Source organism: Sciurus carolinensis, chromosome 5 (genome assembly GCF_902686445.1).
Source record: "Sciurus carolinensis chromosome 5, mSciCar1.2, whole genome shotgun sequence".
Classification (NCBI taxonomy): domain Eukaryota; kingdom Metazoa; phylum Chordata; class Mammalia; order Rodentia; family Sciuridae; genus Sciurus; species Sciurus carolinensis.
The window spans coordinates 33,505,322-33,532,103 of record NC_062217.1 but is presented as its reverse complement, the minus strand read 5'-3'; the positions used below and the strand labels follow the sequence as shown (position 1 = coordinate 33,532,103).

At 38.6% G+C, this 26,782-nt stretch overlaps 1 pseudogene; it reads left to right on the top strand.

Moving 5' to 3' along the window:
• Positions 1-351: 351 nt before the first annotated feature.
• LOC124985546 (brain-specific angiogenesis inhibitor 1-associated protein 2-like protein 1) lies at positions 352-24,500 on the top strand (annotated as a pseudogene).
• Positions 24,501-26,782: the final 2,282 nt, after the last annotated feature.

The following is a 26,782-nucleotide window of genomic DNA, read 5'->3' as shown; positions in this document are numbered from 1 at the left end:
GGCGGACGAGACCTGGGACCCAGGGTTACGCCACATGCATCCAAGATGGCGACTGGCAGAGAGCCAAAGGGCATGCTGAATGAACCTTGAGAAAAACAGGAAGCATTTACCATTGGCTGTATGATAATTAGTTCAGCTGCTTAGCGTGTGGACAGATATTTCTTACATGTATGCTTGAGCTCATGATCACTTGACCTTTAATAGGATTGGATGGACATATCTGATTACAATTGCTTATGCATGAGAATACTTATATATTGAGTGTGTTATCTGAATAAAGCGAAAGCTGCTTCATGAACTTCTGAAGTGTATGTGTTCTTTGTCCCACTGGTCGGCGGCAAGTAGCAAGTGATGGCCCGTACAGGGAATGGTGAGCGCTCAGGTAAGTAATAAAGGAGAAAATTTTCCCTAGCACAGTCAACTAGCAGTCAACTAGCAGGTTTCCCTATTTGAGGAAACGGTAGCCTTAAGGTTTAATGGAAGGTTCCCCTAGTGAGGGAATGTAACAGAAGGTTCCCCTAGTGAGGGAAAGTAATGAAAGGCTGTCCCAAGAGACAGCAAAGGACGACCTGTAGTAAATGAATATGTGTAAGGTGTTATTTGTGTTACCTTTTCTTGTTTGGTTTCTGTTTGTTGTTGTTGTGGCGATATGGACATTAGTTCGTTTCTGTCTGACTTCCAAAAAACCAAAATTTCAAGAACAGTTAAGAGAAGGGGAAAAGATATTGGAAACTGTAAAAGAAGAACAATCAAGTCGAACTTCTGAAAGAGAAAGTAGATGTTCAGACTCAGAACAGGGATGTGACTCCGAAGAACAGGAACTATCTGAGACAGAGCTAGAAAAGAAGTTCTCTCAGAGGCATTTAACTCCTACCACGCCACGCCCTCCGGCGTATAATCCAGGTCACCACTCTTTTCCAAGTTGTAGGGGCACATGTACTTTCTGCACAGGGGCGGCCCCCAGACAGTGGGCAGATGTAGAATCTCGATCAGTGTTCCCAATATTTCCGGTATTTGAAGATCAAAATAATCAGAGATATCATCAAATATTAGATATATAATTAGTAAAACAGTTAAAAGAGGCAGTTATGTCCTATGGAGTACAAGCTGCATTTACCATTTCTCTATTAGAGAATGTTGCAAGTCAAAATCTTACTCCGAGTGATTGGGGTAATTTAGCAAAGGCATGTTTATCTGGGGGGCAATATCTCATGTGGAAGGTGGCTAACCAGGAGTTATGCTCTGATACTGCCCGACGTAATACAGTTGCGGGCAATCCTCAATGGAATCTAAACATGCTGACAGGCCAAGGACCATATGAAGGGCAAGATAATCAGATTAATTTCCACCCCAGTGTGTATTAACAAATTAGTACTGCTGCCACTAAAGCTTGTAAAACACTTTCAGGTGCTGGCGATCTTCAAGGACAGTTATCTAAAGTTATTCAAGGTCATAATGAACCCTATGCTGATTTTGAGGACAGATTGATTCAAACAGCAGGACGTATATTTGGAGATGTGGACCAGGCTATGCCTTTAGTCAAACAGCTTGCATATGAGCAAGAAAATAAATGGTGTAAAGAAGCAATAAGACCTTGGAAAAACAAAGATCTTGGAGCCTACTTAGAGGCTTGTAGGGATATTAATGAGACTTTTATTCAAAGTCAGGTGATGGCTGCAGCGCTTCACAGGGTCTTAGAGGTGATACCAGCTCCCACCCAGGCCAACAGTGTTATCAATGTAAACAATTTGGACACATGAAAAAGGACTGCCCCCAAGGTTCTGTGCCAAAACTATGTACTCGATGTAAAAAAGGGAAACATTGGGCAAGTGACTGTAAATCAATTAGAGAAAAAGATGGTAACCCTTTATCTCCAAAAAACGGGAATCAGGGCCCCCAGCCTCGGGGCCCACAAATATACGGGGCTATCCAGTTGGTGCCTTGGACTCATTACCCCTTGACTCCCCAATTAGACAAACAAGAGGAAGTGCAGGATTGGACCTCTGTGCCTCCGCCAGAGCAGTATTAACTCCAGAGATGGGAGTACAACCAATACCAACTTCGGTTGTCAGCCCATTACCTAAAGGAACAGTGGACTAGTTCTGGGGAGGAGTTCTTCTGCTTTAAAAGGATTAAATATTGTCCCTGGAGTTATAGACCCTGATTTTACAGGAGAAATAAAAATCCTTGCTTCTTCACCAAGAGGTGTAGCAATAATAGCTCAGGGTGATCGCATAGCACAATTGTTGGTCTTACCCAGCTGCCATGATCAATATCCATCAAAGAATATTATTAGGGGAAATAAAGGATTAGGTTCTACTGGCCAAAATATGGTCATGTTAACATTGGATTTAAAAGATAGACCTATGACAAAGTTAGTGATAGAAGGCAAAAGTTTTGAGGGCTTATTAGATACTGGGGCTGACAAAAGTATTATCAAAATTACAGAATGGCCCAAAGCCTGGCCACTTCAACAGGCAGATCAGACTTTAAGGGGATTGGGTATAGCTTCCAATCCTAACAAAAGCTCAGCCATATTAAAATGGAAGGATGAAGAAGGTCATAGTGGTACCATCCAACCTTACGTCCTCGAACATCTCCTGGTAAACTTGTGGGGGAGAGATATCATGGAACAGATGGATTTACACCTCACATCTGAGATCCCATACAGTAATCCAAAAGCTAATCAAATGATGTTAGCCCAAGGACACATATGGGGAAAAGGTCTTGGGAAAAATAGTCAAGGACCTATTTCACCCATTTTAATTACTCCAAAACAAGATAAAAAGGGATTGGATTTTCATTAGGGGCCACTGAAGCAATTAAAACAACATAGAAATCGGATAAACCTGTCTGGGTCCCTCAGTGGCCCCTCTCAAAAGACAAATTAGAAGCGGCCCAGCAATTGGTTAAAGAACAACTAGAGGCTGGGCACATCAAACCATCCACCTCTCCTTTCAACACACCAATATTCATAATAAAAAAGAAATCAGGAAAATGGAGGCTATTACATGACCTAAGAGCAGTAAGTTCTATAATGGAGCCCATGGGACCTATTCAATTAGGATTACCTACTTTATCGACTATCCCAGTTAATTGGCCCTCTATTGTTATTGACATAAAAGATTGCTTCTTTTCCATTCCATTACATCCCTCAGACACCAAAAGGTTCGCATTTACTGTGCCCTCACTTAATAATAGCTCTCCTAATAAACGATATGGATGGATAGTCCTCCCACAAGGCATGGCCAATAGTCCTACTATGTGTCAAGCATATGTAAGCAAGGCTATTGAACCCATACGCCTAGCAAACCCTCAACTTTTAATCTATCATTATATGGATGATATTTTGCTAGCTCATAAGGAAAAACCTGTCTTAGAGCAATGTTATAATTCCTTACTAAAGTCACTGGAAAGATGGGGCTTACATATTGCCATTGATAAAGTACAAATGACAGACACCAAAAACTTCCTGGGATCTATCATAAATGCAACTATGGTTAAACCCATAAAAATTACCGCTCAGGTGGACAGACTTAGAACTTTAAATGATTTTCAAAAACTTTTGGGTGATATTAATTGGATTAGACCTTACCTTCATTTACCTACCTCAAGTTTGGTCCCCCTGTTTGATATTCTTAAAGGTGATTTTGATCCCCTTTCTAAGCAGGTGCTTACCCCTAAGGCTTGAACAGCTCTCAAGCTTGTTGAAACAGCTATGGAAAAGGTTCATCTTGATCGTATTGACCTAGCTAAGCCTTTATCATTCATTGTCTTGGTCACAAATAAGTAACCCACAGGAATGTTTTGGCAAAAGGGTCCTATTCTATGGGTTCACATGAATTATGCCCCTAACAAGGTCTTATCCTTGTTTACTGAATCTGTGGCAGAATTAATCCTTAAGGCATTAAAAGTATCCCTTTCCACCTTTGGATCACATCCCTCAACAACCACTACTCCATATACTACTGATCAGATACAATATCTTATTAATAATTCAAATTCATGGGCTATAGTCTTTACTAGTACTTCTGTGTTTGACAATCATTTGCCATCTGATCCTCTTCTCCAATTTTGGAGTCAACATCCTATAATTTTTCCTAAAGTCACCCGAAAAGAACCTATTATAGGAGCTACCCTTATATTTACTGATGGATCAAAAAATGGTACAGGTGCTATTACTATAGATAATGTTACAGGAACATTGCTGTTTAATACTCTATCTGTACAACAAACAGAACTATTAGTAGCTATAGAAGTATTCAAAACCCACCATGAGCCTTTTAACCTATTCTCTGATAGCAAATATGTTGTTAATGCTATTCAAATTTTAGAATTAACTGGTCTGATTTCTCTCACCTCCACTATTACTAAATATTTACAATGTTTACAAAAACTTATCTGGAACAGAAAAGATCCTTTTTTTATTGGGCATGTTCAGGCTCATACTGGCCTTCCAGGTCCTCGAAGTTTACACAATGATTTAACAGACACAGCCACCAGAGACCCACACATCTTTAATATGCTTGAAAATGCAAAAACTTTTCATTCCAAATTTCACGTAAATGCTTCCACTCTACGTACACGCTATAAAATTACTAAGGCAACAGCTCAGGACATAGTCAAGTCTTGTGCTAAATGTGCTACTCTTATTCCTAACCCCTCGTTAGGAGTAAATCCAAAAGGGCTTCAGCCCAATCTTATTTGGCAAATGGATGTAACTCATTATTCAGAATTTGGAAAATTACAATTCATTCATGTGTCTATGGATAGCTTTTCAGGATTTATTATGGCCTCTGCTCATACTGGAGAAAAAAACCAAAGATGTAATAATACACTGTTTACACTCTTTCTCCATCCTGGGGGTTCCCAAATTAAAACAGATAATGGTCCTGGATATACGTCTCAGGCCTTTAAACAATTTTGTTCCACCTTTGGTATTCAACATGTCACAGGAATTCCCTATAATCCTACTGGACAAAGCATTGTTGAGCGTGCCCATTTAACGCTTAAAAACATGCTTTATAAACAAAAAGGGGGAATAGGGACATCATACAGATCCCCAAAAGACAAATTATCTGTTGCCTTGTTCATCTTAAATTTTTTTGAATCTCGATTCTGAGGGCTAATCGGCTGCTGACCATCATTCAGAGCCCAATAAAAAACATCTACCTCAAGTACTCTAGAAGGACATTCTATTGGGACAATGGAAAGGCCCGGATCCAGTGTTAATCTGGACCCGAGGGTCTGTTTGTGTTTTCCCACAGGACGCACAATCACCAATTTGGGCACTGGAGAGATTGGTCAAGGCCTCAACAGAGACACCAAAACAGGAAGAAGATGAGGAGGCTTCTCCCGCTGATGGTGTTGGCGATTTCTCACCAAGTTAATGGAGGAGACTCGCATGAACTATGAGGGATAGTAAAGATGTGACCCTATCCTGTACCCCTTACCAATTCCTCTATTCTATATCCTCCTATTTTTACAACAATTGGCCACATTTCTCCAGTCTGCTGTTCAATGGGGAAAAGAATGGTTTGGGTTTTTGTCCATGGGAGGTCTATTGTGTGTTGTATCTGTTTTGTGCATATAGTGTTTATACAAAATGCGTATACATCGGCGCAGAGAAACAGTCATTTTTCGCCAAGCTCTCGTTGCAATTGATGCTGGCTTATCCCCCCAAGTCTGGTTAAACATGCTGGACCAGTAGTCAAAGATGGGTAAAGATGCATGGGGAGCTCATACCGACCTAAGACAGGAAATGAGGGATAGAGCCTCATTGTCCAATGACGGGTAAGGATGTTGCTCTGTCATGGACAACCTAAGACAGGCACAGTCTTATATAAATAAACAGGGGGAAATGTGGCAGGCGAGACCCGGGGCCCAGGGTTACGCCACATGCATCCAAGATGGCGACTGGCAGAGAGCCAAAGGGCATGCTGAATGCACCTTGAGAAAAACAGGAAGCGTTTACCATTGGCTGTATGATAATTAGTTCAGCTGCTTAGCGCATGGACAGATATATCTTACATGTATGCTTGAGCTCGTTATCACTTCACCTTTAATAGGATTGGATGGACATATCTGATTACAATTGCTTATGCGTGAGACTGCTTATATACTGAAGGTGTTATCCAAATAAAGCGGAAGCTGCTTCATGAACTTCTGAGGTGTATGTGTCATTTGTCCCGCTAGTCAGCAGCAAGCGGGAGAATAGCTAAAGCAATCCTTAGCAGGAAGAGTGAAACGGGGTATCGCAATACCAGAACTTAAACTCTACTACAAAGCAATAGTAACAAAAACGGCATGGTATTGGTACCAAAATAGACAGGAAGATCAATGGTACAGAATAGAGGACATGGACACAAACCCAAATAAATACAATTTTCTCATACTAGACAAAGGGGCCAAAAATATGCAATGGAGAAAAGATAGCCTCTTCAACAAATGGTGCTGGGAAAACTGGAAATCCATATGCAACAGAATGAAACTAAACCCCTGTCTCTCACCCTGCACAAAACTCAACTCAAAATGGATCAAGGACCTTGGAATCTGACAAGAGACCCTTCATCTTATAGAAGAAAAAGTAGGTCCAAGTCTTCAACATGTTGGCTTAGGATCAGACTTCCTTAACAGGACTCCCATAGCACAAGAAATAAAAGCAAGAATCAACCACTGGGATAGATTCAAACTTAAAAGCTTTCTCTCAGCAAAGGAAACTATCAGAAATGTGAAGAGAGAGCATACAGAGTGGGAGAATATCTTTGTCACTCATACTTCAGATAGAGCACTAATTTCTGGAATATATAAAGAATTCAAAAAACTCTACACCAAGAATACAAATAATCCGTCGTACGCTGCCTTCCCTGGGCAATTTCCCACAACCTTCTCGAATTTTCTGTAGGCCTTCACCAGACATTGAACACAAGGAGTCAACTGATCTTGGACTTTCAGCCTCCAAAACTATAAGTCAGAGAAGATGGATGCACAGAGTTCGACCAAGGTCAATTCAAGGAAGAGGAGGACCCATACTTAATGGGGCATCAGAGGAAGATGGAATTCCTTCAAAAGTGCCATGCTGTACAGTTGCAGAAGGACAGTCAGCAGGGTGAGACGACACCACCAACTCGAACCTCCTGGTCATGCATGTTCTGAAGTTTAATTGAAGAGGAAGAGGATCAACCACCAGCTTCTCCAGGTTCTCGGAACGGAACTGGCCTGCTAGTGAGAGCCTTTCTGACCAGAACAAGCTCCGAGTCCCGGAGCCACTGCAGCGCAGTGTACTTCGGCAACGAACCAGCGGAGAGCCTCGATCCGCAAGCAGCCTCTGGGATTAGGGCAGGGCAGCCAGAGACCTCTTCAGGCGGCTCTGCCAACTCTGGCTGCAGGCTCTCTTCACGGGGCGATCCAAGATGGCGGCCTAGAGGGAGACTGCACCCCCAGTCGCTCCAGAACCCAGGAGTTAAGAAGGGGAGGCATTGAGAGACTCGGACTGAAATAGAGCCACGGGTGAGTCTGCCCACTGGGTAAAGCTCAGCCCGGGTGGCAGGCCCAGATAGAGGTGGCTTATTGGAGCCGGGCAGGGCAGCTAGAGTCTTCCCAAGGTAGCCTTCCACACTCCGGCAGTGGGCTCCTCCCACACGGCCAGCTGCACGGTGCAGGCCCACAGTGAGAGCATTTCCGCACAGAGCCAGTTCCAAACCGTGGAACCAGTAGGGGGCTAGGGGCAGTTTTCTTCGGATGCACTGCTTTATCAGATTCCTCCAAGACATCAGGCTACTGAAGGCTGGGAGGTGATACACTGGAAATCTACCGGGACACTATAAGCCAATAGCGGCAAACTGCAATATCTCAGGGTCCCACTGACAACTGACCAATATGAGAAAACAAGGGAACAAAATTTCCCAAACAAACCTGGATACTACATCAATAAAACCAATGACAGCACAGCAGAAGAAATGTCAGAAAGGGAGTTCAGAATGTACGTAATTAAAACGATCAGGGAAGCTAATGAGGAGATGAAAGAGCAAATGCAGGCATTGAAGGAGGAGATGAAAGAGCAAATGCAGGCATTAAATGATCGCACCAATCAACAGATAAAAGACCAAATACGGGAAGCAAGAGATCATTTCAATAAAGAGTTAGAGATACTGAAAAAAAACCAAACTGAAATACTTGAAATGAAGGAAACAATAAACCAAGTTAAAAACTCCATAGAAAGCATAACCAATAGGATAGAACACCTGGAAGACAGAACCTCAGACATTGAAGACAAAATATTTAATCTTGAAAGCAAAGTTGGCCAAACAGAAAAGATGGTAAGAAATCATGAACAGAATCTACAAGAATTATAGGATATCATGAAAAGGCCAAATTTAAGAATTATTGGGATTGAGGAAGGCTTAGAGAAACAAACCAAAGGAATGAACAATCTATTCAATGAAATAATAACAGAAAATTTCCCAAATCTGAAGAATGAAATGGAAAACCAAGTACAAGAGGCTTATAGAACTCCAAACATACAAAATTACAACAGACCCACACCAAGGCACATTATTATGAAAATACCTAACATACAAAATAAAGACAGAATTTTAAAGGCCGCGAGAGAAAAGAATCAAATTACATTCAGAGGGAAACCAATAGGAATATCAGCAGATTTTTCAATCCAGACCCTAAAAGCTAGAAGGGCCTGGAAAAACATATACCAAGCCCTGAAAGAAAACGGATGCCAACCAAGAATCTTATACCCAGCAAAAATTACCTTCAAATTTGACGATGAAATAAGATCCTTCCATGATAAACAAAAGCTAAAGGAATTTACAAAAAGAAAGCCAGCATTACAGAACATTCTCAGCAAAATATTCCATGAGGAAGAGATGAAAAACAACGTTGCAAATCAGCAACAGGAGGCGCTAGCCTAAAGGAATAGCCAAATAAAGGAGAAACCAAATCATGTCAAAAACAAATATGAGTCAATTGACGGGGAATACAAATCATATCACAATAATAACCCTGAATGTTAACGGCCTGAACTCATCAATCAAAAGACACAGACTGGCAGATTGGATTAAAAAGAAAAATCCAACAATATGCTGCCTGCAAGAGACTCATCTCATAGAAAGAGACACCCATAGACTAAAGGTGAAAGGATGGGGAAAAACATACCATGCACACGGACACAGCAAAAAAGCTGGAGTATCCATCCTCATCTCAGATAATGTGGACTTCAAACCAAAACTAGTCAGAAGGGATAAAGAAGGACATTACATGCTGCTTAAGGGAAGCATAAATCAGCAAGACATAACAATCATAAATATCTATGCCCCGAACATTGGCTCATCCACGTACGTCAAACAAATCCTTCTCAATTCCAGAAATCAAATAGACCACAACACAATAATACTAGGCGATTTTAACACACCCCTCACCACTGGATAGATCGTCCAAACAAAAATTGAATAAAGAAACTATAGATCTCAACAACACAATCAGCAATTTAGACTTAACGGACATATATAGAATATACCATCCAACAAAGAACGAATACACTTTCTTCTCAGCAGCACATGGATCCTTCTCTAAAATAGACCATATTTTATGCCACAAAGCTACTATTAGCAAATACAATAAGATAGAGATACTACCTTGTACTCTATCAGATCATAATGGATTGAAATTAGAAATAAATGACAGAATAAAAAACAGAAACTTCTCCAATACCTGGAGACTAAATAATACACTATTATATGATGAATGGATAACAGAAGACATCAGGAGGGAAATAAAAAAATTCTTAGAAGTAAACGAGAACAAAGACACATCATATCAAAATCTCTGGGACACTATGAAAGCAGTACTTAGAGGAAGATTTATTTCATGGGGTGCATTCAAAAAAAGAAGTAGAAATCAACAAATAAACGACTTAACACTACAGCTCAAAGCGCTAGAAAAAGAAGAGCAGACCAATACCAAAAGTAGTAGAAGACAGGAAATAGTTAAAATCAGAGCCGAAATCAACGAAATCGAAACAAAAGAAACAATCGGAAAAATTAACAAAATAAATAGTTGGTTCTTTGAAAAAATAAATAAAATTGATAAACCCTTAGCCACACTAACAAAGAGAAAGAGGGAGAAAACTCAAATTACTAAAATTCGGAATGAACAAGGAAACATCACAACAGACACGAGTGAAATACAAAACATAATTAGAAGCTATTTCGAAAATCTATACTCCAACAAAACAGAAAACCTCGAAGACATGAACAAATTTCTAAAGACATATGAACTACCTAAACTGAAGGAGGAGGACATACACAACTTAAATAAACCAATTTCAAGCAATGAAATAGAAGAGGTCATCAAAAGCCTACCAACAAAGAAAAGTCCAGGACCAGACGGGTTCTCAGCCGAGTTCTACAAAACCTTTAAAGAAGAGCTCATTCCAATACTCCTCAAACTATTCCATGAAATAGAAGAGGAGGGAACCCTACCAAACTCATTCTATGAAGCCAATATCACCCTGATACCTAAACCAGACAGAGACACATCGAGGAAAGAAAATTTCAGACCAATATCCTTAATGAACATCGATGCAAAAATTCTCAACAAAATTTTAGCAAATCGCATACAAATATATATTAAAAAGATAGTGCACCACGATCAAGTGGGTTTTATCCCAGGGATGCAAGGTTGGTTCAACATTCGGAAATCAATAAATGTCATTCGCCATATCAAGAGACTTAAAGTTAAGAATCACATGATTATTTCAATAGATGCAGAAAAAGCATTCGATAAAATACAGCATCCCTTCATGCTCAAAACACTAGAAAAAATTGGGGTAGTGGGAACATTCCTAAACATTATAAAGGCAATCTACGCTAAGCCCATGGCTAATATCATTCTAAATGGTGAAAAACTGAAAGCGTTCCCCCTAAAAACTGGAACAAGGCAGGGATGCCCTCTTTCACCGCTTCTATTCAACATCGTCCTTGAGACTCTAGCCAGAGCAATCAGACAAACCAAAGAAATTAAAGGGATACGAATAGGAAAAGAAGAACTCAAACTATCCCTGTTCGCTGATGACATGATTATATATTTAGAGGAACCTGGAAATTCCACCAGAAAACTTTTAGAACTCATAAGTGAATTCAGTAAAGTAGCAGGTTACAAGATCAATGCTCATAAATCCAATGCATTTTTATACATAAGTGATGAATCTTCAGAAAGAGAAATTAGGAAAACTACCCCATTCACAATAGCATCGAAAAAAATAAAATACTTGGGAATCAATCTCACAAAAGAGGTGAAAGACCTCTACAATGAGAACTACAGAACACTAAAGAAAGAAATTCAAGAAAACCTTAGAAGATGGAAAGATCTCCCATGTTCCTGGATAGGCAGAATTAATATCGTCAAAATGGCTATACTACCTAAACTGCTATACAGATTCAATGCAATTCCAATTAAAATCCCAATGATGTACCTTGCAGAAATAGAGCAAGCAATTATGAAATTCATCTGGAAGAATAAAAAACCTAGAATAGCTAAAGCAATCCTCAGTGGCAAGAGCGAAGCAGGGGGTATTGCAATACCAGATCTTCAACTCTACTACAAAGCAATAGTAACAAAAATGGCATGGTATTGGTACCAAAATAGACAGGTAGATCAATGGTACAGAATGGAGGACATGGACACAAACCCAAATAAATACAATTTTCTCATACTAGACAAAGGTTCCAACAATATGCAATGGAGAAAAGATAGCCTCTTCAACAAATGGTGCTGGGAAAACTGGAGAACCATATGCAATAGAATGAAATTAAATCCCTATCTCTCACCCTACACAAAACTCAACTCAAAATGGATCAAGGACCTCGGAATCAGACCAGAGACCCTTCATCTTATAGAAGAAAAAGTAGGTCCAAATCTTCAACTTGTTGGCTTAGGATCAGACTTCCTTAACAGGACTCCCATAGCACAAGAAATAAAAGCAAGAATCAACCACTGGGATAGATTCAAACTTAAAAGCTTTCTCTCAGCAAAGGAAACTATCAGAAATGTGAAGAGAGAGCCTACAGAGTGGGAGAATATCTTTGCCAACCATACCTCAGATAGAGTGCTAATTTCCAGAATCTATAAAGGATGTGGGAAAAAGGTACACTCATACAGTGCTGGTGAGGTTGCAAATTAGTGCAGCCACTCTGGAAAGTAGTGTGGAGATTCCTCAGAAAACTTGGAATGGATCCACCATTTGACCCAGCTATCCCACTCCTTGGCCTATACCCAAAGGACTTAAAATCAGCATACTACAGAGATACATCCACATCAATGTTCATAGCTGCTCAATTCACCATAGCCAGATTGTGGAACCAACCTAGATGTCCCTCAATTGATGAATGGATAAAGAAACCGTGGTATATATATACAATGGAATATTACTGAGCTATAAAGAATAATAAAATTATGGCATTTGCAGGCAAATGGATGAAATTGGAGAATATCATGCTAAGTGAGATAAGCCAATCTCAAAAAACCAAAGGACGAATGATTTAGCTGATAAGTGGATGATGACACATAATGGGGGGTGGGAGGGGGGCAAGAATGGAGGAAGGAGAGACTGTATAGAAGGATAAAAGGCGTGGGAGGGGTGGGGGGGAAGGAAAAAATAACAGAATGAATCAAACACCATTACCCTATGTAGATGTATGAGTACACAAATGGAATGCCTCTACTTCATGTACAAATAGAGAAACAACATGTATCCCATTTGTTTACAATAAAAATAAAATAAATAAATAATAAATAAATAAAATTTTAAAATTTTTTGCCAAAAAAAGAAGCGACAGTTCAACATTATAGTTTTGGGTGATGACTAATTAATTTACTCATTATAAGAGTATCTAATTAGTGGGTACCTCCTAGGGAAAAGTTGAATCACATATTATGTTGCAATGGAACCTAAATATTTGCCTTGAATACATGCATGTGTACAAAGTGAGAGGGCAGACAAGGTGGCAGTTTCTTTGACTCTTTGGTCTATTTCAACATTACATGTTTCAAAAGTGCTCATACTTAGCCTTTATTTTCACTTTAAAAGGGAAGGGAGAGGGAATGGGAATAGGAAGGATAGTAGAATGAATCATACTTTCTTGTATTCATATATGAATACACATATTCATATATGAAATCTTGAGCTGGGGAAATCACCCTGGATCCCATTACCAGAAAGGTCTTTATGAAAAGGAGACAGAGGAAATTTTCACTACCAACAAAAATGAAGCAGTGATATTAAGACTTGACAAGACACCCCTGGCTTTGAAGATGGAGTGTGGGCCATGGGATACAACCAGTCTCTAAAAGCTGGAAAGCTCAGGAAATAGATGTTCCTTTTGAAGACTCCAGAGGGAATTCAGACCTGCTGACTCCTTGATTTTAGATTTCAGGACAGGAAGAGAAAAAATTTGCCTTGTCCTAAACTACTCAGTATGACATTTGTTATAGTAGCGAAAGTAAACTGGGTCCCCCAAGAAAAGACCATTTAATGAAGATAATGGTACAGCCGTGCACCTTCAAAGGAACAATCCCCTCTCAGCCCACGCCCAACAATGCCTCATTATGTTAGTTTTCTTCTCTTCCTTGGGGAAAACAATTAGTTTTGATTACATAATGTTTTATGTACAGTCTTTATTTACTTTCAAATGATTGTTTGTGTCTTTTATACACTTGTTTTCATTGTTCCCTAGTTTTGTTTAGTCTGGGGTTGAAATGGAATGCAACATCACTTCACATTCAAATAAATGAAACTTTTTTCATTTTACGTTTTTTTCACTTAGCTATAGGGTTTTTACAAAGGGGACAAAATAAATAAGTGAAAGTTGGGTATATTAAAAATCTATTCACTTGAGTAGTCCAAATTTTCATAGCCTATTTTTTTTAAGGCATATTCTGGCATATCTACTAAAGAACACTCTACTTAGAGGAGTGGCTTAAATGGGGTGCAGATAATGCCCAGGATCCTATGTGTGGAAAATCGTAAAGAAAATTAAGCAGTCAGTGCCAGCAAGAATATCAGAAAGGACAACCTATCCCTCCCTGTTTTTCAGGTACCATATTTTTAAAATGAATTAAAATTAAATTTAATTTAATTAAAATTAAAATTTTTAAATTAATTAAAATTAAAATTAGCTTTTTTTTTCCCCCAACTAATAACTTCTCATTTTACAAGAACTTCTCAGTTCCTTCTTCTCTCCAGTCTCATGTGCATCTGAGGGGAACCCTTTCCTTTTACTGGGTGTACAAAACCCCATTTCTAAAAACCATGTTTGCATGGTTCACAGAATCCAAAGAAGTAAACTGCAGCAAGAACTAAGGAATTGGAACCAGGAAATAAAGACTGTTGGGAACCAAGGCATTTACTTTTCCTCTCGGGAGCCAAATATTTCATTATCACCTCTTTGAATATTCTTTTTTTTTTTAATTCTGTCAGTTCTTTTTTTTTTTACTCTGTCAGTTCACTCTTAAACTTTCTATTTCTGAAGATGACTCTCTTTTGTTCTTCTTCTTTTTTTCCTTCCCTCCTTTCCCCTCTCTTTGTACAGGATTTTTCTCCAGATTATGAAGAACATCGACACAGATTTTCTCTAGAATCTCATGCTTCAGCAACTTGTTCACCATCTCTACATAGGAAAAAAACACAAAAAGATGCACAATTGGGCCTCTGCTTGGAACTCCAAGATATCCCTGTGGCCAAAGTGACAGAATTTCTCAATTTGGCAACCTGCATAAAGCCCAGTCTCAATACTTGGGAATGAGGCTGTGCTTGGTATTACTCAAAAAAGCCACATTGGTTGGAATCGAGAGGCATAGTTTGCTCAAGAGTGTAGGTTAGGAAGAAGGTGGAGTCATTTCTGATTTAGACAGACAACATTATTTGTTTCTTCTGTAAATGAGTGTTAGGATTGTTCCATTTTACTAGCAAACTCAGGTACAAGTTCTGCAAAGTTGAATAACTTATTCAAGATTATACAACGAGGAGGGGAATAAGTGAAGATTTAAACTGAGAACAAGATCCAGCAATTAACCATTAGCTAGATAATATTAAGAATTCCTCTATGGTGTTAGAGTTATATTTAGACTCATACTGAGAGTAGGAAATTCACTGTTTACAGAGGATTCGAGATGGTAAATTGGAGGAAGGTTACATTTCCTGGTGCTTTCTGGTTAGGGATTTAAGCAGTGAGAGTACCTATACTCAGCAAGGTGAGTAAAGAGGGAATTCACTGAAATTCAATATCAGGTGGTCAGAGTCCCTCAAAGACTCAGATATTCAGGTGCATTGAACAAAGAACAAGAAAGAATACATTGTAGCCAAACCAGTTGTGGCAGCAGCCTATGTTCCAGTTCATTGCAGAGGGGAGGAATAACACACAGAGAGACAGACATCATTACCCTACTGTGTATGTATGATTACACCAATGGTGTGAAGCTACATCGTGCACAACCATAGAAACGATGTACCCCATTTGTGTACAGTGAATCAAAATGTAGTCTGTAAAAATTAAAAAAAAAGAGAAACACAATGAACAAGTATAAATGACCTTTCTTTTTTATTTTTTTTCATTCTACTATCTTCCCTTCCCCCACCCACGCCTGTCCCATTTTCCTCTACACCATCCAAATTTCCTTCATTCTTCTCTCCCCCAACGCCCACCACCCGCCTCTTTATGTATCATCATCCACCTATCGGAGAAAACATTTGGCCTTTGGATTTTTGGGCTTGGCCTATTTCACTTAGCAAGATATTTTCCAGCCTCATTCATTTACCAGCAAATGCCATGATTTTATTCTTCTTTACAGCTGAATACTATTCCATTGTGTATATATACCACAGTTTCTTTATCCATTCATCAATTGAAGGGCATCTAGGTTGGTTCCACAATCTAGCTATTGTGAATTGGACTTCTATGAACTGTAGGTGCTGATTTTATGTCCTTTGGTTATAAACCGGGGAGTGGGATAGCTGGGTCAAATTGTGGGTCCATTCCACGTTTTCTGAGGAATCTCCATACTGCTTTCCAGAGTGATTGTACCAATTTGCAACTCCACCAGCAACGTATGAGTGTTCCTTTTCCCCACATCCACACCAACACATATTATTGCTTGTGTTCTTGATAATAGCCATTCTAATTGGAATTAGATGAAATCTTAGGGTGATTTTAATTTGCATTTCTCTAATTACTAGGAATGATGAGCACTTTTTCATACATTTGTTGATCACCTGTATATCTTCTATGAAGTGTCTGTCCAGTTCCTTAGCCCATCTATTGATTGGGTTCTTTGTATTTTTGGTGTAAAGTTTTTTAAGTTCTTTATAAACTTTGGAGATGAGTGCTCTGTCTGAAGTGCGTGTGGCAAAGATTTTCTCCCACTGTAGGCTCTCTTTTCACATTATTGATTGTTTCCTTTGCTGAGAAAAAGCTTTTTAGTTTGAATCTATCCCATTTATCAATTCTTACTTTTATTTCTTGCACTATGGGGGTCTTGTTAAGGAAGTCTGGTCCTAAGCCAAGGTGATGGAGATTTGGGCCTACTTTCATACCCACATATGTACAGTTATCTCATACTAGACAAAGGTACCAAAAACTTAAAATGGAGAAAAGATAGCCTCTTCAACAAATTCTGCTGGCAAAACTTGAAATCCATATGCAGTAAGATGAAATTAAACCCCTGTCTCTTACCCTTCACAAAACTCAACTCATAATGGATCAAGATCTAGGAATTAGACCTGAGACCCTTCACTAAACAACCATTCTTAATGTTAATTCCTCTATATAAGATACTTCTTTCTCTTCCTGAACTTTAAAGGCTTTTTGAAGAACTCCTTTCAGCACCAAATGCAGGAGACCCCTGATGCCCAGGCACATACTATTTATCAGTTGACTAATTTTTCCTGGAAGTAGGGTCTGTACAATGCTAAGGTGGAAGCATCTGGCCATTTTACAACAAGACTCCTCGTTATGGTTCATATATGAGATATTCCCCCAATGTTCCTCTTAATGCAGGAATATTCAGAGGTAAAGTGATTATTTTATGAGAGCTATAACCTAAGCAGTGCACCCTTGTTTGAATATGATTGCATTGTAACTGTAGGTAGGTAGGGAGTGACTGGAGGAAGTGGGTCATTGGGGGCATGCCCTGGAAGGGTACATCTTCCCTGTGCCCCACAACCTCTGCTTCCTGACCCCACCATGAACTTAGCAGCTTTCTGCCACTGGGCCCTTCCACCATGATGTGCTGCCTCACCTTGGGCCCAGAGCAATGGAGTCAGCTATTTGTGGACTGAGATCTCCAAAATTGTGAGCCCCAAATAAAAATTTCCTCCTCCAAGTTGTTCTTGTCAGTATTTAGGTTCCAGCAATGCAAAAGCTAACTAAAACCCTTTTCTTCCTCGCAGAAGTAAGACAAAAATAAGTCATTTACTGTGTTTACTCATTAATTTTTAAAGTTCAGTCTTTGGATACTTTGTTTCTAATTTAAGTTGTTTGTACTTCCATTGAAGTCAAATATTATACTTCTTACTAGACTGTACCAAAGGGAGAGAGGCAGACAAAAACAGAGACAGAGGAGTGTGAAAATCCCACATACTACTAATAAATATGTCTTGGTCTCTGACTTGAGAAGATTTAAAGATTCTCTAGGACTTGAACTGCATCCGTGCTGAATTGGTGAATGAATTCCATGTGCCTTTTAAAATGCAACTTGTAGAACTGTTGCTTTTTATGCCTCAGAATTTACATAAACTCATATTATAACATAAATCATGGGGCTTAGAGAAAGGGAAATGTGTGTTATGTTTCTCCACTCATGTTGGGAATAACCACATACGGTTCTTATTTTAAGTATTAACTACACTAATTGACTTGATAGACAGTAACTGTTGGCATGGTTTACTAGAAATATTAATTTGGCACATTGGCTAAGATCATTACACTGTTTCAAAATGGGTGTTGATTAACAAACACTTAGCGATTCTGTGTATGTATATTTGACTTCCTGAGTTTTGTGCTACTTTCCCCCAAGGACTTGAAAACATTTGAAGTGCCTTTTATTTTTCTTAAAAAGAGAATTATACACTCTATCTAGTATATGATTTATTTCACTGTCAACAAAGATCATAAGTAAAAGAATTATCTTTAGTCAGGTCCTAATACCTATCAAGTAAAAAATTAATATCTGTAGATATTTATGGAACACATAACACATGTAGAAAATCCAACTATATAGGATATGAAAGACAAAAGTGTCACATGTTACACAGTAGAGGAAGAATTATAAATGTGATTTTAATGCCTTTACTCTTGTGTTTCCAGAAACCATCTATTAGAAATAACAAGATTGGCAAAGAGGGACATACCAATAATCCAGTTACTACCCAGGAGGCTGAGGCAGGAGGATCACAAGGTTGGAAGCCAGTCTTGTTAATTTATTGAGATCCTGTCTTAAAATTTTAACAAAATGAAAAGGACTAGGGATGAAGCTCAGGGGTAGAGTGCTTCCATAGCCTATGTAAGATCCTAAGTTCAATTCCCAGTACCACAAAAATAAACAAAATAATAAAAAATTAAAATCTTAGAATAAGCTCAGCCTTCTTCTATTTCTACAAGTCAATTTGAATAGACAAACTCATTGAAAAATAATTCTGGAAATATTTCTAAAAACATAATTGAAAGAAACATTAATTATCGATTGTTCCTCAGATTTAGAATGAAAATTAAAAACTGAGTTTTAACTCACTCATAAATCATATGTTACATGGGAATTTATTTTTTCCATATATTTGTTGGTGCATTACATTCATGCATAATGGTGGATTTTTGTTATATATTTATTACATGATATAATAACATAATTTGGTCAATATCATTTCCTAGTATTTCCCCTTTCCTTCCTTCCTTCCCCTGGTATCTTTTCTTTACTCTACTGATCTTTCTTTGATTTTCATGAGAATCCGACCCCACATACATACCTTTCTTTTCCTTTTTCCTCTCTACCTTCCACATATGAAAGAAAACATACAACTCTTGACTTTCTGACTTTGGCTTATTTTGCTTAACATAATTTTCTCAAGTTCCATCAATTTTCCTGAAAATGACATAATTAGAGTCTTCTTTATGGCTGAATAAAATTCAATTGTGTGCATCTACATATCACATTTTCTTTGTCCATTCTTCTTCTGATGAACTCCTAGACTGGGCCCGTAGATTGGCTATTGTGAATTATGTGGCTATAAACATGTGCATGCATGTGTCACTATAGCATGCTGTCATTTGGAGGGCTCTGACCCAGGAAACAGACTTGGGGTTTGGCAGGTGGAAGCAGATGTAAGACCTGTTAGTACAGTAGACAGGCTTTATTCAGTGGTGGCCACAGCCATTAGCCAGCCCCCAGCTTCAGCTTCAGTCCCTAGCCAGTTCCATTTTAGCCGGTCCCTGGCCCATTTCCATAGGCCCTTTTTATATGCTGGTCAAACAAAGAAGACACACCGCCAACAGATACCTAAGGAGGCACAAGCTCACACGTTAATGTTTATGACCTTGAGTCTATACATTGAAAATCATAAATGTTTCTGGCCTTGTCTACCCATAACATAACCAGTTTCCCAGCCCTGGCTACATATTAAAAACATAACATAGCCCACCAGAAGCCACATCAAGGGAGCCTAACTATAGCCATTTTGGTCCTGCCCCAACATATGTTGATTGTAATTCTTTAGGATAAATACCAAGGATTACATAGCTGGGTCATATGGTGGTTCCATGCCTAGTCTTTTGAGGACCCTCCATACTGATTTTCACAGTGGTTGTACTAATTTATAATTCTACTAACAGTATAAAACCGTTCCTTTTTCTTTACATCCTTTCCAGCATTTAATATTGTTTCTATTCTTATGGTTTCCATTCTAATTGGAGGGGGTCTCAGTGCAGTTTCATTTGCATTTCACTAATTGCTAATGATGTTAAACGTTTTTTCCTGTATTTGTTAGTCAATTATGTTTCTTCTTTTTAAAAGTGACTATTTAGTTCATTTTCCCATTTATTAATTGGGATATTTGTTTTATAGTGGTTTTTTTTTTTTTTAGTTCTTTATATTTTCTGGATATTACTCCTTTGTCAGAGAAGTAGCTAGCAAAGATTTTCCTCCTGTTCATTAGGTTCTCTCTTTACATTATTATTTCCTTTGTTGTGCAAATGCTTTTGAATTTGATGTTGTTTGATTTATTAATGTTGGTATTATTTCCTGAGCTTTAAGAGTCCCAATGAGAAAAGTGTTGCCTGAACCTATATGTTGGGTAGTTGACCCTAAATTTTCTTCTAGGACTTCCATAGTTTCTGATCCAATTCGTAGGTTTGATCCAATTGGATTTGACTTTTGTGCAGGGGGACAGATAAGGATCTAATCTTATTGTATATATAGATAACTAGTTTTCCCAGCACCATTTATTCAAAAGGCTGTCTTTTCTCCAATGTATGTTTTTGGCACCATTGCCATGGATTAGATAACTATATCTCTGTGGGTTTGTTTCTGTGTCTTCTATACTATTCCATTGGTCTATGTGTCTGTTTTTATACCAATACCATACAGTTTTTACTGTATCTTTGTAGTATAATATGAAGTCAGGTATTGTAATGCTTCCAGCATTACTTTTTTGGCTTGGAGTTTCTTTGACTAGTCTAGATCTTTTACTTTTCTAACAAAAATTTAGGAATATTTTTCCTTCTTCTGTGAAGACTGTCAATGGTATTTCAATGGGACTTGCATTGAAGCTGCATATTGCTTTTGGTAATATGGACATTTTAACAATAATAATTTAGCTTATCCATGAACATAGAAGGTCTTTCCATTTTCCATCTTCTTATGTCTTCTTCAATTTCTTTCTTCAATGTTCTGTAGTTTTCATTGTAGAGGTTTTCACCTCCATGATTAGATTTATTCCTAGGGTTTTTGTTTTTGTTTGTGTTGTTGCTTGAGGTTACTGTGAATGGAATTCTTTTTCTGATTTCTTTTTCAGGAGATTCATCACTGGTATATAGGAAAGCTATTGATTTTTGTATATTAATGTTAGAACCTGCTACTTTGCTGAATTTGTTTATTAGCTCCAGCTGTCTTCTGGTGGATATTTTTGATTCTACTAAGTATAGGATCATATCATCTGCAAAAAATGGTAATTTGACTTCTTCCTTTCTTATTTTCATCCCTTTTATTTTCCTTTCTTGCCTAATTGCTCAGGCTAGAATTTCTAATACTCTGTTGAATAGGACTGGTCAGAGTAGACATCTTATCTTATTCTGGATTTGAGATGTTTTCAGGTTTTCCCCCATTCACTATGACATTAGATTTCAGTTTTTTGTATATAAGCTTTATGACATTGAACTACATTACTTCCATCCCTAGTATCCTATGTGCTTTTATTATGAATGGGTGCTGAATTTTCTTGAAAGTTCTCTCTGCATTGATGTAGATATCTCTGCCTTTGGACTCTATTTATTAAAATTTAATTCTATTTATCAAAATTTATTGAGTTGTCTATATTAAACTTTCCTTACAACCCTGGGATAAAATCAACATGGCCATTATGTATAATCTCTTTAATAGTTCTTGACTATGATTTGCTAATATTTTATTAAGAATGTTTTCAGGGCCCTGGCGGCTCCCCGGTCTCAGGTGGGGTCACCCGTCCCGCTGTCAGGCCGCTTCTCCTCTGCGCCGAGGCAACTTTTTTTTTTTTTTTTTTTATTGTAAACAAATGGGATACATGTTGTTTCTCTGTTTGTACATGGCGTAAATGCATACCATTTGTGTAATCATAAATTTACATAGGGTAATGTTGTTTGATTCATTCTGCCATTTTTTCCCTTCCCCCCCTCCCCTCCCACCCCTCCCCTCCATCTATACAGTCCTTCCTTCCTCCATTCCTGCCCCCCTCCCTAAACCCAACTCCAACCCCAACACTAACCCTTCCCACCCCCCATTATGTGTCATCATCCACTTATTAGCGATATCATTCTTCCTTTGGTTTTTTTGAGATTGGCTTATCTCACTTAGCATGATATTCTCCAATTTCATCCATTTGCCTGCAAATGCCATAATTTTATCATTCTTTATGGCTGAGTAATATTCCATTGTATATATATATACCACATTTTCTTTATCCATTCATCAATTGAAGGACATCTAGGTTGGTTCCACAATCTGGCTATTGTGAATTGAGCAGCAATGAACATTGATGTGGCTGTATCTCTGTAGTATGCTGATTGTAAGTCCTTTGGGTATAGGCCAAGGAGTGGGATAGCTGGGTCAAATGGTGGTTCCATTCCAAGTTTTCTAAGGAATCTCCACACTGCTTTCCAGAGTGGCTGCACTAATTTGCAGCCCCACCAGCAATGTATGAGTGTACCTTTCTCCCCACATCCTCGCCAACACCTGTTGTTGCTTGTATTCTTGATAGTCGCCATTCTAATTGGGGTGAGATGGAATCTTAGGGTGGTTTTGATTTGCATTTCTCTTATTACTAGAGATGTTGAACATTTTTCCATATGTTTGTTGATTGCTTGTATATCTTCTTCTAGACAAAGGGGCCAAAAATATGCAATGGAGAAAAGATAGCCTCTTCAACAAATGGTGCTGGGAGAATTGGAAATCCATATGCAACAGAATGAAACTAAACCCATATCTCTCACCATGCACGAAACTAAACTCAAAATGGATTAAGGATCTCGGAATCAGACCAGAGACCTTGCATCTTATAGAAGAAAAAGTAGGTCCAGAGCTTCAACATGTCAGCTTAGGAACCAGACTTCCTCAACAGGACTCCCATAGCACAAGAAATAAAAGCAAGAATCAATAACTGCGATAGATTCAAACTAAAAAGCTTTCTCTCAGCAAAGGAAACTATCAGCAATGCGAAGAAAGAGCCTACAGAGTGGGAGAAAATCTTTGCCAATCATACTTCAGATAGAGCGCTAATCTCCAGAATCTATAAAGAACTCAAAAAACTCTACACCAAGAATGCAAATAATCCAAGGCAACTTTTGACGTTTTGTCAGTAGGGACGCGCGCGAGCTCGCCTGGGCCGGCGGCTGCAGCCACGTCGCGGGGCCCCGAGTTGGTGAACGGGCTCACCGAGAACACCTACTGGAATGTTACGGAACAGTTTAATCTGGGGCTATGAAATTTAATAAACTTAGGAAAAAATTATGAAAAAGCTGTGAATGCTATGATCCTGGCAGGAAAAGCCTACCGTGATGGAGTGGCCAAGATCAGGGAAAGTGCCCCCAGGTCTCCAGTGTCGCCGGAGCTGGGCCACGTCCTCAGAGATTTCAAGCACCCACCAGAAGCTCAGTGAGACTCTGGATGAGAATTTCAAAAAATTCCATAAGGAGATTATCCACGAGCTGGAGAAGAAGACAGAACTGGATGTAAAATATATGAACGCAACTCTAAAAAGATACCACGCAGAACACAGGAGTAAATTAGATTCTTTGGAGAAATCTCACACTGAGTTGAAGAAGATCAGAAGGAAAAGTCAAGGACGAAACGCCCGAAAAGTACGAACACAAAGAAATCGAGTCTGCAGAACTACTTAATTCCAAACTGCCCAGGTGGCAGGAAACCTGTTGTGATGCCACCAAAGTGCCAGAGAAAATCATGAACATGGTAGAAGAAATAAAGACTCCAATCTCTACCCCTGTGTCTGGGACTCCCCAGCCATCACCTGTGATTGAAAGAAGCAACACAATTGGGAAAGATTACGACACCCTTTCTTCAAAGACGCCCCCAGCTCCTTCGGCCAGAGCGCGTACCCGTCCTCTGATATGTTCAATAACCCAGCAAGAGTTGCACGGAATTCAAAAAGGATAATTAATTCAACAGGCACCTCAGAAGATGCCAGTTTACAGCGTTCCGTTTCGGTCCCATCTGAACTGAACCTGATGAAAAAACACCATCTTCCCTCACACTGCTGGCACCAACAAGACCCTGCTCGGCTTGGCACAGGGAGATGTCACCACGCTGCTCATGCCTAAGGAGAAGGACGGCCGGCTCTATGGGGAGCACGATGACACCAAAGCGAGGGGTTGGTTCCCGTCATCATATGCAATGTCGTTGGAAGAAAATGCAAAGGAATCAGTGTCCATGCCTACACCGAGCCCCGCGCCGGTGAGAAGCGACAGCAACTGTGGACCAGTCTGAGAAGGGCAGCATGGCCATCCCCCTCCTGACTCCTTGGAGTGCTTGTCCGCTGGAGCAGCTGCTAAAAAGAGAGCCCATGTTGCCAAAAACACTCCACCTTTAAAGCGCTGGCATCCAAATCAGAAACCGCATCTCCTAGTGATGCAAACTGGACCCCAAAGCCGCCCTTTCTCAGTGGAGAAAATCCCTTTGCTACTGTGGAACTTCAACCTATAGTGACAAATGATCCTTCTGCACTGATCATTCGATGAAGAGGCCCAGGACCCTCTTGGTTCCTCTGGTGTTAAGTTCTCACTGCACTCTGATAGGTATATTGTCTGACAAGTGCTGAGACTCACAGGCTTCACCCAAGGGTACCTGATTTCCAGTGTATCCCACTGGAGCAAATGGATGCATTTTCTCAATTTAGTTTTAGCAAAGTTGGGTTTACACATTTCTGTCTTTAAGATAAGTGAATAATAGTTTAGTGAGCAGCTCAATCATCTGAAGTATTTTCTTCCTATTCTGTTAAAAAAAAAAAGTAAATGAGGTTCTGATCCTTACTACATCTTTAATATTCTATGATTTTTAAAAAAAATAACTGCAAGAATAAAGGATAGTCTATGCTTTCATGGTTGGCTTTCTGCACCTGAATGCAAATGAGACCATGGTTTTATTCTACAAAGCATGTGCTCTTAAGTAGCATTATGAAGTTTATCTGAAGAAAATATTGTGTAAAGTTTGCATCTTGGCATGCAAATCATAATTTTAAGCAGTATAAATTATGAAAACATAAAAAAATGAATGTTTTCATCTAAGTTCATCAGGGATATCTGGTCTGTAGTTTTCTCTCCTTAATGTGTCCTTACATGGTCTTGGTATGAGGATGATACTGGCTTCATACGATGAATTTGGAAGTGTTCAATCCCATTCTATTTCATGGAACAATTTGTGGTGCATTGGCATTACTTCTTCTTTAAAGATCTGATGGATTTTAGCTGAGAATCTATCTAGACCTGAACTTTTCTTAGTTGGAGGACTTGTTTTTACGACTGCTATCTCATTGCTAGTTACTCATCTGTTTAGGTTTTCTATGTTCTCTTGATCAAATTTTGGTTGGTCATATGGGTATAGAAATGTATTTGTTTAAGTTTTTCAATTTATTGGTGTATAAGTTTTCAAAATAGTCCTAATGATACTCTGGATTTCTGTGACATCTGTGGTAAATTCTCCTTTTTCATCTTTAATTTTAATTTGGGTCTTCTATTTCTCAATCAGTTCATTTGGCTAGGGGTTTATGAATCTTATTTATCTTTTTTAAGAATCATCTAATTTTCCTCATTGATTGGCTTTTTTTTTTTATTCTCTAATTCATTTATTTTTGGCTCTGATCTTTATTATTTCCTTCATTCTACTGCTTTTGAAATGGGTTTCTTTTTGTTTCCCAAGGGCCTTGAGATGAATTGTTAGGTTTTTAAATTTGGGGTGTTTCTGTTCTTATTTCTTATGTCATCACTCATAGCTATAAACTTTCCTCTGAAAACCACCTTCAGAGTATCCCAGGGGTTTTGGTATGTCATGTCACTATTTTTATTTGATTCTAATAATTTTTAAATTTCTCCCCTGATTTATTCTATCATTCATTAATTATTCAAAAGTGTATTATTTAATCTCCATATGTTTATAGAATTTCTGTAGTTTGTTGGGGTTGGGGGGATTAATTTCTAATTTCTAATTTCATTCCATTATGGTTAGGTAGGATGTAAGGAATTAAATCACTTTTCAAAAAACTCACTTAGAGTTACTTTGTGGCCTAAAATATGATCTACTTTGGAGATGATTCTAAAAGCAACTGAGAAGAAAATGAATTCAGCTGTTCTTGGATGAAATATTCTATAGATGTCTGTTGAGCCCACTTGATTTACAATACTTTTAGGTCTAAAGAGTCCTTACTGAGTTTGATGTCTGAATGACCTTCAGTTGCTTAGAGAGGGGTCTTGAAATCATGTAGTATTGTTATACTGGGGTCTATCTGAGTGTTTGAGTACTGCCTGTCTTATGTATTTAGGTGTACTAATGATTGGGGCATGAATATTTACTATCATTACATCTTTTTGTTGAAATGCTTCCTTTACCAATTAAGGTAACCTTCTTTGTCTCTTCTAATTAATTTTGGCTTGAAGTTTGCATTGCTGAATATGAGAGTAGCTACTCCTGCTTGTTTTGGAAGTCCATTTGAATGTATATCAATTTTCATTCTTTCTCTTTCAGCCCGTGATTGTCTTTTCCTATAAGGTGAGTTTCTTGCAAGAAATTTATACTTGGGGCTTGTTTTTCCATTCATTCTGCCAGACTATGTACTTTAATTATAAAGTTGAGATGATTAATTTTAGTGTTATTACAGAGATGTTTATTAATTCCTGCCATTTAGATTTATTTCTAATGTTTAACTTTGTCCTGTTTCTCATTTGCTTAAATACTCTTGTCCATTTGTGCACTCTGGGGTTTATTTTCTATTTTTTTCTATAAAGTATATTTTATGTTGTGTTGGCTT